Source organism: Suncus etruscus, chromosome 7 (genome assembly GCF_024139225.1).
Source record: "Suncus etruscus isolate mSunEtr1 chromosome 7, mSunEtr1.pri.cur, whole genome shotgun sequence".
Classification (NCBI taxonomy): domain Eukaryota; kingdom Metazoa; phylum Chordata; class Mammalia; order Eulipotyphla; family Soricidae; genus Suncus; species Suncus etruscus.
The window spans coordinates 78,001,237-78,006,512 of NC_064854.1; the positions used below are offsets into that span (position 1 = coordinate 78,001,237).

At 37.6% G+C, this 5,276-nt stretch overlaps 1 non-coding gene across 1 annotated transcript; it reads right to left on the reverse strand.

The window, feature by feature from the left end:
• Positions 1-4,313: 4,313 nt before the first annotated feature.
• LOC126014758 (small nucleolar RNA SNORA51) lies at positions 4,314-4,446 on the reverse strand. The gene has a single exon (XR_007497755.1). It is a non-coding gene; the product is annotated as a small nucleolar RNA SNORA51 (small nucleolar RNA).
• Positions 4,447-5,276: the final 830 nt, after the last annotated feature.

The following is a 5,276-nucleotide window of genomic DNA, read 5'->3' on the forward strand; positions in this document are numbered from 1 at the left end:
CAGTTCTGTTCCATTGCAGTTGTCAAAGTCTGACCTCTAGGATTAGAGATCTTGTGTTTTGTTTGTTTGTTTGTTTGTTTTTAGATCCTAGGCCCAAGCCTAGGCTAGGGTCTTTTTCTTGGTCCCAGGTTAGGTACTGCCCAGTCTTGGCTGTCATAGTCAGTCTTCTGTAGTTGGCAATCTTGGTTTTTGCACAGATCAAAGGGATTTCATCTTACCATTAGGACAACCTGCTCTTAGATCAGGTTATTGCTGTTTTGTCTTTATCAAGATGTCATATCCAAATTGGCACAAGTTGATTCTAGAGAAGTATTAGAAATTTACTGGGGGGGGGGCGGTGGTTCCTAGTGCTGTTGCAAGAAACTGTGTTAGTTCTATGTCTGGGGTCTAGGTCTCAGGATTGGAAGGTTGCTGCCCGATCACATGGAATCTAAGTTGGGTCCACATGACACTTGTTGAGGATAAGAGGCACCCCTGTATTATAAAATGTATGGGTTCTTATTTCTATTATATAGTACCTGTTTCTACACATAAATTTTCCCCTTTTTCAGTATACCTTGCAAAAAGGAATGGTGCCATATTATATTGCTGGTGCATTTGGGGGTAAGAAGGTCAGGCTGCACAATCTCTGTGCACTGGTTTTGACCTGTGCTTTTATTCCAGGCAAGACATTTTCTTGTCTATTTTCATACCTAGCAGAGCCAAAACAGGTGTAGTTAAAGAGGAAATAAATAAAAATAAAATTTTAAAAGGAGTTAAATAAAAAAAAGTGTTTAAGAGGCTACCCTCCATTTGTAATACACAGACTAGGAGATATTATTGTAGAGATATTAAACATATAAAGGACATATAGGCTTCCCCATTAAGTTTTTTGAGATACTCTTGTGGGGGGTGAAGTTCAGGGCACGTTTTCATCACACAGCATGGTCTTGAGTTTGAGAAATGATTTGCAGCCATAGGGGTCATGTAATGTCCTTGGTCTGGGAATCCTTCTGGGGCTGACAGTTCTCATTTGGGAGGGTGAGAGGAAGGGCCAAAAAGCATGAGTCCTCAAGAGTGTTGGTTGTAGTTTCTTGACGGAGCATTAGAAGTGGGACTAAAAGGGTGTCCTTTCACATTGGAAACTGGGTGGTGGCTTATTGAGGCAGGAGGTTGGTCTTAGTACTTAATGAGTTAAGAACTAAGGGTAAAGAGAGTTAAATAAGGATAGATATTGGATTAGGATTGGGAAGATGAAAGGATAGAAGGATTTTTGAAGGAGGTAGGAGGGATAATGTATAAGAGGGACTATATACACTTTAGGCAATTTTTGTTTACATTTTAGGATTGGCAATCAGAGAGGAGTCCACTGCCTACATACTCATGTCCACATAAAGACGTCATTAGTGCTCTATTCTTAGGTTGTTGTTGGTGGGCTGACCCACATAGGCAGGGTCTGAGCTCTTAAGAAATTGAGTTCAGAGAAGATAAATAGAAGCCAGAGTTGTAGCACAAAATGTAAGGGATCTTCATTGTTCACACTAGAGTAAGACGGACCGCAGTTCGATCCCAAATCAGGAGCGACATCCGAGAGCATAACTAGGAGTAAACCTTGAGCATCACCAGGTATGTCTGAAAAAAACCCCAAAAGAGAGAGATGATAAATAATTGGTCATTATACATATTAGGAGGGAAAGAAGGGGAAAACAAAAATAAGAGAGAAGAGAAAAGAAGTAAATACAATGAGAATAAGTTAAGAAAGATTGGGCCAGTGCGTTGGTGTTAGAATATACTTCCATATATTTGCATGTGTCATATGGCCATCTGTTAGTCTTCCTGATAAAAGTGTCTATTTATTTCTTCTCCCCATTTTCCTATGGCTTTATTAGGTTTTGTGGAGCTCATCTTTCTGAGTGCTTTGTATATCCTAGATATCAACCCTTTATCTGATTTCTTGAGTGTGAAAATGTTTTCCCATTCTGTTAGCTGTCTTTTAGTTTTAAGCAGTGTTTCCTTTGTCACACAGAAACTTTTTAGCTTGATGTAGTCACAATTGTATAGGTTTGATGCCATTACTCTTGCTATTGGAATTCCATCATCAAAGACTTTTTTGAGGTATAAGGTATAAGTCTGCCTATTATTCTGTCAATGAACTTTATAGATTTGGATCTGATTTTAAGATCTTAAGTCCATTTTGAGTTGATTTTTGTGTTGGGTGTGAGGTATGGATCAACCTTTAGTTTCTTACAGGTGACTATTCAGTTGTTCCAAAACCATTTGTTCAAGAGACTATCTTTACTACATTTCGGGTTCTTGTATCTTTTGTCAAATACTATATTTGTGGGTTTATCTCTGGATATTTTGTTCTAACCCACTGGTCTGAAACTCTGTCTTTGTTCCAGTACCATGCTGTCTAGATGACTATGGCTTTATAAAAATAGTTTCAGGTTAGGTAAAGAAATATCACCCAGTTTCTTGTATTTCAGTATGGTTTTGGCTAACCATTTGGCTAACTTTTTGTGGTTCTAGATAAACTTTATAATTGACTGTTCTAATTCTTTAAAAAATGATGAATGGGGATTGCATTGAATCTATATAGTAATTTAGGTAAGATAGTCCTTTTGATGATGTTGATTCTTTTTCTTTTTCTTATTTTATTTATTTATTTTTGGTTTTTGGTATTTGGGTCACACCCGGCAGTGCTCAGGGGTTACTCCTGGCTGTCTGCTCAGAAATAGCTACTGGCAGGCATGGAGGGACCATATGGGACACCGGGATTCGAACCAACCACCTTTGGTCCTGAATCGGCTGCTTGCAAGGCAAATGCCGCTGTGCTATTTCTCCGGGCGCTGATGATGTTTATTCTTCCTACCCATGAGCAGGGGATGTTCTTTCATTTTCTTAGGCCCTCCTCAATTTCTTTCTGAAGCATTTTGAAGTTTTTGTGGTATAGGTCTTTCACTTTTTTGTCAGGTTGATTCCTAGATACTTGATATTTTTAGATACTCTTTTAAATGAGATTGACTCCTTAATGTTTTTCTCCTCTACTTTGTTATTTGTATAGAGAAATGCTATTGTCTTTTGTGTATTGATTTTGTAGCCAGATACTTTGCTGTATTGGTTTATTGTTTCTAGCAGTTTTTCTGTGGACTCCTCGGGGTTTTCTATGTATATCATCATATCATCTGCAAAAAATAAATAATTTGACTTAGTCTTTCCCTATCTGGATTCCTTGAATTTCCGTCTCTCGTTTGATTGCTATTGTTAGGACTTTTAAAACTATGTTGAGGGGCCGGGCGGTGGTGCTAGAGGTAAGGTGCCTGCCTTGCCTGCGCCAGCCTTGGAAGGACCGCGGTTTGATCCTCCGGCGTCCCATATGGTCCCCCAAGCCAGGAGCAGCTTCTGAGCGCATAGCCAGGAGTAGCACCTGAGCGTTACCGGGTGTGGCCCAGAAACAAACAAAAAAAAATTATGTTGAATAAGAGTGAAGAAAGTGGACAGCCTTGTCTAGTTCCTGACCTTAGTGGAAATGATTTTAGTTTTCCACCATTAAGGATAATGTTGGCCATGTTTTTTTATAGATAGCTGTTAACTATCTTGAGGAAAGTTTCTTCCAGTCCTATTTGGATGAGTGTTTTCAGCATGAATGGGTGTTGGATTTTGTCAAATGCCTTCTCTGCATCAATAGATATGATCATGTGGTATTTGTCTTTATTCTTCTTGATATGATGTGTGATGTTAATTTGCATATGTTGAGTCATATTTTTATATTTGGGATAAGACCTACTTGGTCATAGTTTATAATATTTTTGATGTATTGTTGGATTTGGTTTGCTAAGATTTTTGCATCTATGTTCATTAGTGAGATTTGTCTCTATTTTCCTGTCTTGGACGTGTCTTTGCCAGCTTTGGGAATGAGTGTGATATTCGTTTCATAAAAGGAAGGATTTCTGTCTTTTCGATATTTTGGAAGACCCTGGGGATCAGTGGTTGTAATTCTTAGAATGTTTGATAGAATTCACCTGTAAAACCATCTGGACCTATACATTTTTTCTTGGGGTGTTTCTTAGTTACTGCTTTAATTTACTCAGATGTGATTTTTAGGCTTTCTATATCCTTATTAAATCTTGGAAGATAATATTTTTCCAAAAATTTGTCTGTTTCTTCAGGGTTTTCTAGGCTATCTGAGTATAGTTGTTCATAATAAGTCCTCATGATATCTTGGATTTCTGTTGTAATCTCTTTCTTTCTTTCTTTCTTTTTGGTGAGTCTTGCCAGTGGTTTGTCTATCTTGTTTATTATTTTGAAAAACCAACTCCTGGTTTTATTAATTTTTTTGTCCTCCAATTCACAATACAGACCAGGCAACGGGCCTGTGTTGAGGTGTATATGGGGTGTTTTTACTGTACCTCCTCTTTCTATACAGTCAGTGTAAAGAACACAGCCTGTGATATTAATTGGGAGGCCTTTTCTTTTCTTTTTTGATTTAAAAAAAAAATATATATATATATATATATATATATATATATATCATTCACCAGTGCAACATTCTCATGACCAATATCCCAAGTGTCCTTCCTCCCCACCCTACACTGGCCTGTACTCTAGACAGGCTTTCTATTTCCCTCATTCAGTCACATTTTGTTATGATAGTTCTCAGTGTAATTATTTCTGTGACTGCATTAAACAATCCCTGTGGTGAGCTTCATGTCGGGAGCTGGACCCTCCAGGCTTCCTCTATTTTGTCTCTAAGAATCATTACACGAATGTTTTTTATTTTTCTCAAAACCCATAGATGAGGGAGACCATTCTGTATTTATCTCTCTTCCTATGACTTATTTCACTCATCATAATAGATTCCACATACATCTATGTATAGGAAAATTTTATGACTTCATCTCTTCTGATGGCTGCATAATATTCCATTGTATATATGTATCATAGTTTCTTTAACCATTCATCTATTGAGGGGCATCAAGGCTGTTTCATTAATTTTTTGTTTTGTTTTCTTTGTTTCTATGTTGTTAATATCTGCCCTGGTTTTTATTATTTCTTTTCATCTGGCTGTGTTTGGGTTTCTTCGTTATTGTTTTTCTAACTCCTTAGAGTATCCTTGTAAACTGTTGACTTTGTCATTTTCTTCACTCCTGATGTAGGCCTCTGTTGCTATGAGTTTCCCCCTAGTTACTGCTTTTGCTGTGTCCCATAGATTTTTGTCAATTTGTCTCTTCATTGTCATTCATCTGAAGGAATATTTTTTCCTTGATGTCCTCTTCGATCCAGCTGTTGTTTAGTAG